Genomic DNA, 15,832 nt, shown 5'->3' on the forward strand with positions numbered 1-15,832 from the left:
CTGGAGTTGAAGCCAGGGACTAACCTCTCATCTCGATTTGATTTTTGGTCCACGAAGCTCTTTCATGTTGCTACAGTGACCTCAGGATCCCTCTAGCCTTGAAACAGTGTTCTTGGGGTTTCTCTGGAGTACCATGAAGGAAATCAAGGCTCCTTTCATGTGTGATGTGCAACACGGAATTGCTCTGCACGCAGTGCAGGGGAATCGGGCCTCATCTCACGGCGTGGGAGAAGTCTCATGGTTTTTCTCGAGTTGCGGCGGGAACCTGGGGTATATTCTCGAGTTACGACGGGGATGGCACTTCCACACACGTGTTTGTTCAGCGACGTCAGGACTCCTGCCTAGTTGCGAGGGACAACTCGGGATTCTCCTTGAGGCTTGGCAGGGCAATTGGGACGCCTCTCCAGCTGAGGCGGGAGACCAAGTGTCCCTTTCCACGTGCCACAGGAATCCTGGGACTCCTATCAAGATTCAAGAGGAGGCAGGCATCATCTCCTTTGGAGGCACTGATCTCCGCGTACCTCTAGAGTTTTCCAAGGATGTGAGGCCTCCGGTCGCGATGAGGTGGGGAACTTGGTCTTTCTCTGTGGTCTCCACAGGGGATTCAGACATCCTTTCATCTTGGGAGATGCAAGACGAGCCTGCATTCAAGTCACTGCAGGGATATCCGGCCTTATTTCGAGTCAGGGCATCGGGGTGTCCATCCCACTTGAGGCCGCAAACTCAGGATCCCTCTCACATACCTAGAGCTGAGAGAAGCCTCCTCTTGAGGTGCTTGTGGTAAGGTGGTATTCCTCTGGAGTCGAAGCCAGGGACTAACCTCTCATCTCGAGTTGATTCTTGGTCCACGGAGCCCTTTCGTGTTGCTACAGTGATGTCAGGATCCGTCTAGCCTTGAAACAGTGTTCCTGGGGTTTCTCTGGAGTGCCATCAAGGAAATCAAGGCTCCTTTCCTGTGTGATGTGCAACACGGAATTGCTCTGCACTCAGTGCAGGGGAATCGGGCCTCTTCTCGCGAAGAGGGGGAAGTCTCATGATTTTTCTCGAGTTGCGGCGGGAACCTGGGGTATATTCTCGAGTTACGGCGGGGATGGCCCTTCCACACACGTGTTTGTTCAGCGACGTCAGGACTCCTGCCTAGTTGCGAGGGACAACTCGGGACTCTCCTCGAGGCTTGGCAGGGCAATGGGACGCCTCTCCAACTTAGTCGGGACACCAAGGGTCCCTTTCCACATACCACAGGAATCCTGGGACTCCTATCAAGTTTCACGAGGAGGCAGGCATCGTCTCCTTTGGAGGCACTGATCTCTGCGCACCTCTGGAGTTTTCAAAGAATGTGAGGCCTCTGGTCGCGAATAGGTGGTTAACTAGGTCTTTCTCTTTGGTTTCCACAGGGGATTCAGACATCCTTTCGTCTTGAGAGATGCAAGATGAGCCTGCATTCAAGTCACTGCAGGGATATCCGGCCTTATTTCGAGTCAGGGCATCGCGGTGTCCATTCCACTTGAGGCTGCAAAGTCAGGGTCCCTCTCACATACCTAGAGCTGAGAGAAGCCTCCTCTTGAGGTGCTTGTGGTAAGGTGGTATTCCTCTGGAGTCGAAGTCAGGAACTAACCTCTCATCTCGAGTTGATTCTTGGTCCATGGAGCTCTTTCGTGTTGGTACAGTGACCTCAGGATCCCTCTAGCCTTGAAACAGTGTTCTTGGGGTTTCTCTGGAGTACCATGAAGGAAATCAAGGCTCCTTTCCTGTGTGATGTGCAACACGAAATTACTCTGCACGCAGTGCAGGGGAATCGGGCCTCATCTCGCGGCTTGGGAGAAGTCTCATGGTTTTTCTCGAGTTGCGGCGGGAACCTGGGGTATATTCTCGAGTTAAGCCGGGGATGGCACTTCCACCCACGTGTTTGTTCAGCGACGTCAGGACTCCTGCCTAGTTGCGAGGGACAACTCGGGATTCTCCTTGAGGCTTGGCAGGGCAATTGCGACGCCTCTCCAGCTGAGGCGGGAGACCAAGGGTCCCTTTCCACGTGCCACAGGAATCCTGGGACTCCTATCAAGTTTCACGAGGAGGCAGGCATCGACTCCTTTGGAGGCACTGATCTCCGCGTACCTCTGGAGTTTTCAAAGGATGTGAGGCCTCCGGTCGCATGAGGTGGGGAACTAGGTCTTTCTCTGTGGTCTCCACAGGGGATTCAGACATCCTTTCGTCTTGGGAGATGCAAGACGAGCCTGCATTCAAGTCACTGCCGGGATATCCAGCCTTATTTCGAGCCAGGGTATCGCGGTGTCCATTCCACTTGAGGCCGCAAACTCAGGGTCCCTCTCACATACCTAGAGCTGAGAGAAGCCTCCTTTGAGTTACTTTTGGTAAGGTGGTATTCCTCTGGAGTCGAAGCCAGGGACTAATCTCTCATCTCGAGTTGATTTCTGGTCCACGGAGCTCTTTCGTGTTGCTACAGTGACCTCAGGATCCCTCTAGCCTTGAAACAGTGTTCTTGGGGTTTCTCTGGAGTGCCATGAAGGAAATCAAGGATCCTTTCATGTGTGATGTGCAACACGGCATTGCTCTGCACGCAGTGCAGGGGAATCGGGCCTCATCTCGCGGCGAGGGGGAAGTCTCATGGTTTTTCTCGAGTTGCGGCGGGAACCTGGGGTATATTCTCGAGTTACCACTGGGAGGACATTCCACACACGTGTTTGTTCAGCAACGTCAGGACTCCTGCCTAGTTGTGAGGGACAACTCGGGATTCTCCTTGAGGCTTGGCAGGGCAATTGGGACGCCTCTCCAGCGGAGGCGGGAGACCAAGGGTCCCTTTCCACGTGCCACAGGAATCCTGGGACTCCTATCAAGTTTCCAGAGGAGTCAGGCATCGTCTCCTTTGGAGGCACTGATCTCCGCGTACCTCTGGAGTTTTCAAAGGATGTGAGGCCTCTATTCGCGAAGAGGTGGGGAACTAGGTCTTTCTCTGAGTTCTCCGCAGGGGATTCAGACATCCTTTCGTCTTGGGAGATGCAAGACGAGCCTGCATTCAAGTCACTGCAGGGATATCCGGCCTTCTTTTGAGTCAGGGCATCGTGGTGTCCATTCCACTTGAGGCCGCAAACTCAGGGTCCCTCTCACATACCTAGAGCTGAGAGAAGCCTCCTTTGAGGTGCTTCTGGTAAGGTGCTATTCCTCTGGAGTCGAAGCCAGGGACTAACCTCTCATCTCGAGTTGATTCTTGGTCCACGGAGCTCTTTCGTGTTGCTACAGTGACCTCAGGATCCCTCTAGCCTTGAAACAGTGTTCCTGGGGTTTCTCTGGAGTGCCATCAAGGAAATCAAGGCTCCTTTCCTGTGTGATGTGCAACACGGAATTGCTCTGCACGCAGTGCAGGGGAATCGGGCCTCATCTCGCGGCGAGGGGGAAGTCTCATGGTTTTTCTCGAGTTGCGGCGGGAACCTGGGGTATATTCTCGAGTTACCACGGGGAGGGCCATTCCACACACATGTTTCTTCAGCGATGACAGGACTCCTGCCTACTTGCGAGGGACAACTCGGGATTATCCTTGAGGCTTGGCAGGGCAATTGGGACGCCTCTCCAGCTGAGGCGGGAGACCAAGGGTCCCTTTCCACGTGCCACAGGAATCCTGGGACTCCTATCAAGTTTCTCGAGGAGTCAGGCATCGTCTCCTTTGGAGGCACTGATCTCCGCGTACGTCTGGAGTTTTCAAAAAATGTGAGGCCTCCGATCGCGATGAGGTGGGGAACTAGGTCTTTCTCTGTGGTCTTCACAGCGGATTCAGACATCCTTTCGTCTTGGGAGATGCAAGACGAGCCTGCATTCAAGTCACTGCAGGGATATCCGGCCTTATTTCGAGTCAGGGCATCTCAGTGTCCATTCCACTTGAGGCCGCAAACTCAGGGTCCCTCTCACATACCTAGAGCTGAGAGAAGCCTCCTTTGAGGTGCTTGTGGTAAGGTGGTATTCCTCTGGAGTCGAAGCCAGGGACTAATCTCACATCTCGAGTTGATTTCTGGTCCACGGAGCTCTTTCGTGTTGCTACAGTGACCTCAGGATCCCTCTAGCCTTGAAACAGTGTTCCTGGGGTTTTTCTGGAGTGCCAAGAAGGAAATCAAGGATCCTTTCATGTGTGATGTGCAACACGGAATTGCTCTGCACGCAGTGGAGGGGAATCGGGCCTCATCTCGCGGTGTGGGAGAAGTCTCATGGTTTTTCTCGAGTTGCGGCGGGAACCTGTGGTATATTCTCGAGTTACCACTGGGAGGGCCATTCCACACACGTGTTTGTTCAGCAACGTCAGGACTCCTGCCTAGTTGCGAGGGACAACTCGGGATTCTCCTTGAGGCTTGGCAGGGCAATTGGGACGCCTCTCCAGCTGAGGCGCGAGACCAAGGGTCCCTTTCCACGTGCCACAGGAATCCTGGGACTCCTATCAAGTTTCACGAGGAGTCAGGCATCGTCTCCTTTGGAGGCACTGATCTCCGCGTACCTCTGGAGTTTTCAAAGGATGTGAGGCCTCCGGTCGCGATGAGGAGGGGAACTAGGTCTTTCTTTCTTTTTTTTTTTTTTCTTTTTTTTTTTTTTTTTTTTTTTTTTTAATTTTTTTTATTAGTTGGAGGCTAATTACTTCACAACATTTCAGTGGGTCTTGTCATACATTGATATGAATCAGCCATAGATTTACACTTATTCCCCATCCCGATCCCCCCTCCCATCTCCCTCTCCACCCGATTCCTCTGGGTCTTCCCAGTGCACCAGGCCGGAGCACTTGTCTCATGCATCCCACCTGGGCTGGTGATCTGTTTCACCATAGATAGTATACATGCTGTTCTTTTGAAACATCCCACCCTCACCTTCTCCCACAGAGTTCAAAAGTCTGTTCTGTATTTCTGTGTCTCTTTTTCTGTTTTGCATATAGGGTTATCGTTACCATCTTTCTAAATTCCATATATATGTGTTAGTATGCTGTAATGTTCTTTATCTTTCTGGCTTACTTCACTCTGTATAAGGGGCTCCAGTTTCATCCATCTCATTAGGACTGGTTCAAATGAATTCTTTTTGACGGCTGAGTAAAATTCCATGGTGTATATGTCCCACAGCTTCCTTATCCATTCATCTGCTGATGGGCATCTAGGTTGCTTCCATGTCCTGGCTATTATAAACAGTGCTGCGATGAACATTGGGGTGCATGTGTCTCTTTCAGATCTGGTTTCCTCAGTGTGTATGCCCAGAAGTGGTATTGCTGGGTAATATGGCAGTTCTATTTCCAGTTTTTTAAGGAATCTCCACACTGTTTTCCATAGTGGCTGTATTAGTTTGCATTCCCACCAACAGTGTAAGAGGGTTCCCTTTTCTCCACAGCCTCTCCAGCATTTATTGCTTGTAGACTTTTGGATAGCAGCCATCCTGACTGGTGTGTAATGGTACCTCATTGTGGTTTTGATTTGCATTTCTCTAATAATGAGTGATGTTGAGCACCTTTTCATGTGTTTGTGAGCCATCTGTATGTCTTCTTTGGAGAAATGTCTGTTTAGATCTCTGGCCCATTTTTTGATTGGGTCATTTATTTTTCTGGAATTGAGCTGCAGGAGTTGCTTGTATATTTTTGAGATTAATTCTTTGTCTGTTTCTTCATTTGCTATTATTTTCTCCCAATCTGACGGCTGTCTTTTCACCTTACTTATAGTTTCTTTTGTAGTGCAAAAGCTTTTAAGTTTCATTAGATCCCATTTGTTTAGTTTTGCTTTTATTTCCAATATTCTGGGAGGTGGGTCATAGAGGATCTTGCTGTGATTTATGTCGGAGAGTGTTTTGCCTATGTTCTCCTCTAGGAGTTTTATAGTTTCTGGTCTTACATTTAGATCTTTAATCCATTTTGAGTTTACTTTTGTGTATGGTGTTAGAAAGTGTTCTAGTTTCATTCTTTTGCAAGTGGTTGACCAGTTTTCCCAGCACCACTTGTTAAAGAGGTTGTCTTTTTTCCATTGTATATCCTTGCCTCCTTTGTCAAAGATAAGGTGTCCATAGGTTCGTGGATTTATCTCTGGGCTTTCTATTCTGTTCCATTGGTCTATATTTCTGTCTTTGTGCCAGTACCACACTGTCTTGATGACTGTGGCTTTGTAGTAGAGTCTGAAGTCAGGCAGGTTGATTCCTCCAGTTCCATTCTTCTTTTTCAAGATTACTTTGGCTATTCGAGGTTTTTTGTATTTCCATACAAATTGTGAAATTCTTTGGTCTAGTTCTGTGATGACATGATCCTCTATATAGAAAACCCTAAAGACTCTACCAGAAAATTACTAGAACTAATCAATGAATATAGTAAAGTTGCAGGATATAAAATTAACACACAGAAATCCCTTGCATTCCTATATACTAACAATGAAAAAACAGAAAGAGAAATTAAGGAAACAATACCATTCACCATTGCAACAAAAAGAATAAAATACTTAGGAGTATATCTACCTAAAGAAACAAAAGACCTATACATAGAAAACTATAAAACACTGATGAAAGAAATCAAAGAGGACACAAACAGATGGAGAAACATACCGTGTTCATGGATCGGAAGAATCAATATTGTCAAAATGGCTATTCTACCGAAAGCAAGCTATAGATTCAAGGCAATCCCTATCAAGCTACCAACGGTATTTTTCACAGAACTAGACCAAGGAACTAGGTCTTTCTCTGTGGTCTCCACAGGGGATTCAGACATTCTTTCGTCTTGGGAGATGCAAGACGAGCCTGCATTCAAGTCACTGCAGGGATATCCGGCCTTATTTCGAGTCAGGGCATCGCGGAGTCCATTCCACTTGAGGCCGCAAACTCAGGGTCCCTCTCACATACCTAGAGCTGAGAGAAGCCTCCTCTTGTGCTTGTGGTAAGGTGGTATTCCTCTGGAGTCGAAGCCAGGGACTAACCTCTCATCTCGAGTTGATTCTTGGTCCACGAAGCCCTTTCGTGTTGCTACAGTGACCTCAGTATCCCTCTAGCCTTGAAACAGTGTTCTTGGGGTTTCTCTGGAGTGCCATCAAGGAAATCAAGGCTCCTTTCCTGTGTGATGTGCAACACGGACTTGCTCTGCACGCAGTGCAGGGGAATCAGGCCTCTTCTCGCGACGAGGGGGAAGTCTCATGGTTTTTCTCGAGTTGCGGCGGGAACCTGGGGTAAATTCTCGAGTTACGGCTGGGATGGCTCTTCCACACGTTTTTGTTCAGCGACGTCAGGACTCCTGCCTAGTTGCGAGGGACAACTCGGGATTCACCTCGAGGCTTGGCAGGGCAATTGGGACGCCTCTCCAGCTGAGGCGGGAGACCAAGGGTCCCTTTCCACGTGCCACAGAAATCCTGGGACTCCTATCAAGTTTCACGAGGAGTCAGGCATCGTCTCCTTTGGAGGCACTGATCTCCGCGTACCTCTGGAGTTTTCAAAGGATATAAGGCCTCTGGTCGCGATGAGGTGGGGAACTAGGTCTTTCTCTGTGTTCTCCGCAGGGGATTCAGACATCCTTTCGTCTTGGGAGATGCAAGACGAGCCTGCATTCAAGTCACTGCAGGGATATCCGGCCATCTTTTGAGTCAGGGCATCGTGGTGTCCATTCCACTTGAGGCCGCAAACTCAGGGTCCCTCTCACATACCTAGAGCTGAGAGAAGCCTCCTTTGAGGTGCTTCTGGTAAGGTGGTATTCCCCTGGAGTTGAAGCCAGGGACTAACCTCTCATCTCGAGTTGATTTTGGGTCCACGAAGCTCTTTCATGTTGTTACAGTGACCTCAGGATCCCTCTAGCCTTGAAACAGTGTTCTTGGGGTTTCTCTGGAGTACCATGAAGGAAATCAAGGCTCCTTTCATGTGTGATGTGCAACACGGAATTGCTCTGCACGCAGTGCAGGGGAATCGGGCCTCATCTCGCGGCGAGGGGGAAGTCTCATGATTTTTCTCGAGTTGAGGTGGGAACCTGGGGTATATTCTCGAGTTCCCACGGGGAGGGCCATTCCACACACATGTTTCTTCAGCGATGACAGGACTCCTGCCTAGTTGCGAGGGACAACTCCGGATTCTCCTTGAGGCTTGGCAGGGCAATTGGGACGCCTCTCCAGCTGAGGCGGGAGACCAAGGGTCCCTTTCCACGTGCCACAGGAATCCTGGGACTCCTATCAAGTTTCTCGAGGAGTCATTCATCGTCTCCTTTGGAGGCACTGATCTCCGCGTACCGCTGGAGTTTTCAAAGGATGTGAGGCCTCCGGTCGCGATGAGGTGGGGAACTAGGTCTTTCTCTGTGGTCTCCACAGGGGATTCAGACATCCTTTCGTCTTGAGAGATGCAAGACGAGCCTGCATTCAAGTCACTGCCGGGATATCCGGCCTAATTTCGAGTCAGGGCATCTCAGTGTCCATTCCACTTGAGGCCGCAAACTCAGGGTCCCTCTCACATACCTAGAGCTGAGAGAAGCCTCCTTTGAGGTGCTTGTGGCAAGGTGGTATTCCTCTGGAGTCGAAGCCAGGGACTAATCTCTCATCTCGAGGTGATTTCTGGTCCACGGAGCTCTTTTGTGTTGCTACAGTGACCTCAGGATCCCTCTAGCCTTGAAACAGTGTTCCTGGGGTTTCTCTGGAGTGCCATGAAGGAAATCAAGGATCCTTTCATGTGTGATGTGCAACACGGAATTGCTCTGCATGCAGTGCAGGGGAATCGGGCCTCATCTCGCGGTGTGGGAGAAGTCTCATGGTTTTTCTCGAGTTGCGGGGGGAACCTGTGGTATATTCTCGAGTTACCACTGGGAGGGCTATTCCACACACGTGTTTGTTCAGCAACGTCAGGACTCCTGCCTAGTTGCGAGGGACAACTCGGGATTCTCCTTGAGGCTTGGCAGGGCTATTGGGACGCCTCTCCAGCTGAGGCGGGAGACCAAGGGTTCCTTTCCACGTGCCACAGGAATCCTGGGACTCCTATCAAGTTTCAAGAGGAGTCAGGCATCGTCTCCTTTGGAGGCACTGATCTCCGCGTACCTCTGGAGTTTTCAAAGGATGTGAGGCCTCAGATCGCGATGAGGTGGGGAACTAGGTCTTTCTCTGTGGTCTCCGCAGGGAATTCAGACATCCTTTCGTCTTGGGAGATGCAAGATGAGCCTGCATTCAAGTCACTGCAGGGATATCCGGCCTTATTTCGGGTCAGGGCATCTCGGTGTCCATTCCACTTGAGGCCGCAAACTCAGGGTCCCTCTCACATACTTAGAGCTGAGAGAAGCCTCCTTTGAGGTGCTTGTGGTAAGGTGGTATTCCTCTGGAGTCGAAGCCAGGGACTAATCTCTCATCTCGAGTTGATTTCTGGTCCACGGAGCTCTTTCGTGTTGCTACAGTGACCTCAGGATCCCTCTAGCCTTGAAACAGTGTTCTTGGTGTTTCTCTGGAGTGCCATGAAGGAAATCAAGGATCCTTTCATGTGTGATGTGCAACACGGAATTGCTCTGCACGCAGTGCAGGGGAATCGGGCCTCATCTCGTGGCGTGGGAGAAGTCTCATGGTTTTTCTCGAGTTGCGGCGGGAACCTGGGGTATATTCTCGAGTTACGACGGGGATGGCCCTTCCACACACGTGTTTGTTCAGCGACGTCAGGACTCCTGCCTACTTGCGAAGGACAACTCGAAATTCTCCTCAAGGCTTGGCAGGGCAATTGGGACGCCTCTCCAGCTGAGGCGCGAGACCAAGGGTCCCTTTCCACGTGCCACAGGAATCCTGGGACTCCTATCAAGTTTCACGAGGAGTCAGGCATCGTCTCCTTTGGAGGCACTGATCTCCGCGTACCTCTGGAGTTTTCAAAGGATGTGAGGCCTCCGGTCGCGATGAGGAGGGGAACTAGGTCTTTCTTTTTTTTTTTTTCTTTTTTTTAATTTTTTTTTATTAGTTGGAGGCTAATTACTTCACAACATTTCAGTGGGTCTTGTCATACATTGATATGAATCAGCCATAGATTTACACTTATTCCCCATCCCGATCCCCCCTCCCATCTCCCTCTCCACCCGATTCCTCTGGGTCTTCCCAGTGCACCAGGCCGGAGCACTTGTCTCATGCATCCCACCTGGGCTGGTGATCTGTTTCACCATAGATAGTATACATGCTGTTCTTTTGAAACATCCCACCCTCACCTTCTCCCACAGAGTTCAAAAGTCTGTTCTGTATTTCTGTGTCTCTTTTTCTGTTTTGCATATAGGGTTATCGTTACCATCTTTCTAAATTCCATATATATGTGTTAGTATGCTGTAATGTTCTTTATCTTTCTGGCTTACTTCACTCTGTATAAGGGGCTCCAGTTTCATCCATCTCATTAGGACTGGTTCAAATGAATTCTTTTTGACGGCTGAGTAAAATTCCATGGTGTATATGTCCCACAGCTTCCTTATCCATTCATCTGCTGATGGGCATCTAGGTTGCTTCCATGTCCTGGCTATTATAAACAGTGCTGCGATGAACATTGGGGTGCATGTGTCTCTTTCAGATCTGGTTTCCTCAGTGTGTATGCCCAGAAGTGGTATTGCTGGGTCATATGGCAGTTCTATTTCCAGTTTTTTAAGGAATCTCCACACTGTTTTCCATAGTGGCTGTACTAGTTTGCATTCCCACCAACAGTGTAAGAGGGTTCCCTTTTCTCCACAGCCTCTCCAGCATTTATTGCTTGTAGACTTTTGGATAGCAGCCATCCTGACTGGTGTGTAATGGTACCTCATTGTGGTTTTGATTTGCATTTCTCTAATAATGAGTGATGTTGAGCACCTTTTCATGTGTTTGTTAGCCATCTGTATGTCTTCTTTGGAGAAATGTCTGTTTAGTTCTCTGGCCCATTTTTGGATTGGGTCATTTATTTTTCTGGAATTGAGCTGCAGGAGTTGCTTGTATATTTTTGAGATTAATCCTTTGTCTGTTTCTTCATTTGCTATTATTTTCTCCCAATCTGACGGCTGTCTTTTCACCTTACTTATAGTTTCTTTTGTAGTGCAAAAGCTTTTAAGTTTCATTAGATCCCATTTGTTTAGTTTTGCTTTTATTTCCAATATTCTGGGAGGTGGGTCATAGAGGATCTTGCTGTGATTTATGTCGGAGAGTGTGTTGCCTATGTTCTCCTCTAGGAGTTTTATAGTTTCTGGTCTTACATTTAGATCTTTAATCCATTTTGAGTTTATTTTTGTGTATGGTGTTAGAAAGTGTTCTAGTTTCATTCTTTTGCAAGTGGTTGACCAGTTTTCCCAGCACCACTTGTTAAAGAGGTTGTCTTTTTTCCATTGTATATCCTTGCCTCCTTTGTCAAAGATAAGGTGTCCATAGGTTCGTGGATTTATCTCTGGGCTTTCTATTCTGTTCCATTGGTCTATATTTCTGTCTTTGTGCCAGTACCACACTGTCTTGATGACTGTGGCTTTGTAGTAGAGTCTGAAGTCAGGCAGGTTGATTCCTCCAGTTCCATTCTTCTTTTTCAAGATTACTTTGGCTATTCGAGGTTTTTTGTATTTCCATACAAATTGTGAAATTCTTTGGTCTAGTTCTGTGATGACATGATCCTCTATATAGAAAACCCTAAAGACTCTACCAGAAAATTACTAGAACTAATCAATGAATATAGTAAAGTTGCAGGATATAAAATTAACACACAGAATCCCTTGCATTCCTATATACTAACGATGAAAAAACAGAAAGAGAAATTAAGGAAACAATACCATTCACCATTGCAACAAAAAGAATAAAATACTTAGGAGTATATCTACCTAAAGAAACAAAAGACCTATACATAGAAAACTATAAAACACTGATGAAAGAAATCAAAGAGGACACAAACAGATGGAGAAACATACCGTGTTCATGGATTGGAAGAATCAATATTGTCAAAATGGCTATTCTACCGAAAGCAATCTATAGATTCAATGCAATCCCTATCAAGCTACCAACGGTATTTTTCACAGAACTAGACCAAGGAACTAGGTCTTTCTCTGTGCTCTCCACAGGGGATTCAGACATTCTTTCATCTTGGGAGATGCAAGACGAGCCTGCATTCAAGTCACTGCAGGGATATCCGGCCTTATTTCGAGTCAGGGCATCGCGGAGTCCATTCCACTTGAGGCCGCAAACTCAGGGTCCCTCTCACATCCCTAGAGCTGAGAGAAGCCTCCTCTTGAGGTGCTTGTGGTAAGGTGGTATTCCTCTGGAGGGGTAGCCAGGGACTAACCTCTCATCTCGAGTTGATTCTTGGTCCACGGAGCTCTTTCGTGTTGCTACAGTGACCTCAGGATCCCTCTAGCCTTGAAACAGTGTTCTTGGGGTTTCTCTGGAGTGCCATCAAGGAAATCAAGGCTCCTTTCCTGTGTGATGTGCAACACGGAATTGCTCTGCACGCAGTGCAGGGGAATCAGGCCTCTTCTCGGGACGAGGGGGAAGTCTCATGGTTTTTCTCGAGTTGCGGCGGGAACCTGGGGTAAATTCTCGAGTTACGGCTGGGATGGCTCTTCCACACGTTTTTGTTCAGCGACGTCAGGACTCCTGCCTAGTTGCGAGGGACAACTCGGGATTCACCTCGAGGCTTGGCAGGGCAATTGGGACGCCTCTCCAGCTGAGGCGGGAGACCAAGGGTCCCTTTCCACGTGCCACAGAAATCCGGGGACTCCTATCAAGTTTCACGAGGAGTCAGGCATCGTCTTCTTTGGAGGCACTGATCTCCGCGTACCTCTGGAGTTTTCAAAGGATGTCAGGCCTCTGGTCGCGATGAGGTGGGGAACTAGGTCTTTCTCTGTGTTCTCCGCAGGGGATTCAGACATCCTTTCGTCTTGGGAGATGCAAGACGAGCCTGCATTCAAGTCACTGCAGGGATATCCGGCATTATTTCGAGTCAGGGCATCGTGGTGTCCATTCCACTTGAGGCCGCAAACTCAGGGTCCCTCTCACATACCTAGAGCTGAGAGAAGCCTCCTTTGAGGTGCTTCTGGTAAGGGGGTATTCCCCTGGAGTTGAAGCCAGGGACTAACCTCTCATCTCGAGTTGATTTTGGGTCCACGAAGCTCTTTCATGTTGCTACAGTGACCTCAGGATCCCTCTAGCCTTGAAACAGTGTTCTTGGGGTTTCTCTGGAGTACCATGAAGGAAATCAAGGCTCCTTTCATGTGTGATGTGCAACACGGAATTGCTCTGCACGCAGTGCAGGGGAATCAGGCCTCATCTCGTGGCGTGAGAGAAGTCTCATGGTTTTTCTCGAGTTGCGGCGGGAACCTGGGGTATATTCTCGAGTTACGACGGGGATGGCCCTTCCACACACGTGTTTGTTCAGCGACGTCAGGACTCCTGCCTACTTGCGAAGGACAACTCGAAATTCTCCTCAAGGCTTGGCAGGGCAATTGGGACGCCTCTCCAGCTGAGGCGCGAGACCAAGGGTCCCTTTCCACGTGCCACAGGAATCCTGGGACTCCTATCAAGTTTCACGAGGAGTCAGGCATCGTCTCCTTTGGAGGCACTGATCTCCGCGTACCTCTGGAGTTTTCAAAGGATGTGAGGCCTCCGGTCGCGATGAGGAGGGGAACTAGGTCTTTCTTTTTTTTTTTTTCTTTTTTTTAATTTTTTTTTATTAGTTGGAGGCTAATTACTTCACAACATTTCAGTGGGTCTTGTCATACATTGATATGAATCAGCCATAGATTTACACTTATTCCCCATCCCGATCCCCCCTCCCATCTCCCTCTCCACCCGATTCCTCTGGGTCTTCCCAGTGCACCAGGCCGGAGCACTTGTCTCATGCATCCCACCTGGGCTGGTGATCTGTTTCACCATAGATAGTATACATGCTGTTCTTTTGAAACATCCCACCCTCACCTTCTCCCACAGAGTTCAAAAGTCTGTTCTGTATTTCTGTGTCTCTTTTTCTGTTTTGCATATAGGGTTATCGTTACCATCTTTCTAAATTCCATATATATGTGTTAGTATGCTGTAATGTTCTTTATCTTTCTGGCTTACTTCACTCTGTATAAGGGGCTCCAGTTTCATCCATCTCATTAGGACTGGTTCAAATGAATTCTTTTTGACGGCTGAGTAAAATTCCATGGTGTATATGTCCCACAGCTTCCTTATCCATTCATCTGCTGATGGGCATCTAGGTTGCTTCCATGTCCTGGCTATTATAAACAGTGCTGCGATGAACATTGGGGTGCATGTGTCTCTTTCAGATCTGGTTTCCTCAGTGTGTATGCCCAGAAGTGGTATTGCTGGGTCATATGGCAGTTCTATTTCCAGTTTTTTAAGGAATCTCCACACTGTTTTCCATAGTGGCTGTACTAGTTTGCATTCCCACCAACAGTGTAAGAGGGTTCCCTTTTCTCCACAGCCTCTCCAGCATTTATTGCTTGTAGACTTTTGGATAGCAGCCATCCTGACTGGTGTGTAATGGTACCTCATTGTGGTTTTGATTTGCATTTCTCTAATAATGAGTGATGTTGAGCACCTTTTCATGTGTTTGTTAGCCATCTGTATGTCTTCTTTGGAGAAATGTCTGTTTAGTTCTCTGGCCCATTTTTGGATTGGGTCATTTATTTTTCTGGAATTGAGCTGCAGGAGTTGCTTGTATATTTTTGAGATTAATCCTTTGTCTGTTTCTTCATTTGCTATTATTTTCTCCCAATCTGACGGCTGTCTTTTCACCTTACTTATAGTTTCTTTTGTAGTGCAAAAGCTTTTAAGTTTCATTAGATCCCATTTGTTTAGTTTTGCTTTTATTTCCAATATTCTGGGAGGTGGGTCATAGAGGATCTTGCTGTGATTTATGTCGGAGAGTGTTTTGCCTATGTTCTCCTCTAGGAGTTTTATAGTTTCTGGTCTTACATTTAGATCTTTAATCCATTTTGAGTTTATTTTTGTGTATGGTGTTAGAAAGTGTTCTAGTTTCATTCTTTTGCAAGTGGTTGACCAGTTTTCCCAGCACCACTTGTTAAAGAGGTTGTCTTTTTTCCATTGTATATCCTTGCCTCCTTTGTCAAAGATAAGGTGTCCATAGGTTCGTGGATTTATCTCTGGGCTTTCTATTCTGTTCCATTGGTCTATATTTCTGTCTTTGTGCCAGTACCACACTGTCTTGATGACTGTGGCTTTGTAGTAGAGTCTGAAGTCAGGCAGGTTGATTCCTCCAGTTCCATTCTTCTTTTTCAAGATTACTTTGGCTATTCGAGGTTTTTTGTATTTCCATACAAATTGTGAAATTCTTTGGTCTAGTTCTGTGATGACATGATCCTCTATATAGAAAACCCTAAAGACTCTACCAGAAAATTACTAGAACTAATCAATGAATATAGTAAAGTTGCAGGATATAAAATTAACACACAGAATCCCTTGCATTCCTATATACTAACGATGAAAAAACAGAAAGAGAAATTAAGGAAACAATACCATTCACCATTGCAACAAAAAGAATAAAATACTTAGGAGTATATCTACCTAAAGAAACAAAAGACCTATACATAGAAAACTATAAAACACTGATGAAAGAAATCAAAGAGGACACAAACAGATGGAGAAACATACCGTGTTCATGGATTGGAAGAATCAATATTGTCAAAATGGCTATTCTACCGAAAGCAATCTATAGATTCAATGCAATCCCTATCAAGCTACCAACGGTATTTTTCACAGAACTAGACCAAGGAACTAGGTCTTTCTCTGTGCTCTCCACAGGGGATTCAGACATTCTTTCATCTTGGGAGATGCAAGACGAGCCTGCATTCAAGTCACTGCAGGGATATCCGGCCTTATTTCGAGTCAGGGCATCGCGGAGTCCATTCCACTTGAGGCCGCAAACTCAGGGTCCCTCT

Source organism: Cervus elaphus, chromosome 4, assembly GCF_910594005.1.
Source record: "Cervus elaphus chromosome 4, mCerEla1.1, whole genome shotgun sequence".
NCBI lineage: Eukaryota > Metazoa > Chordata > Mammalia > Artiodactyla > Cervidae > Cervus > Cervus elaphus.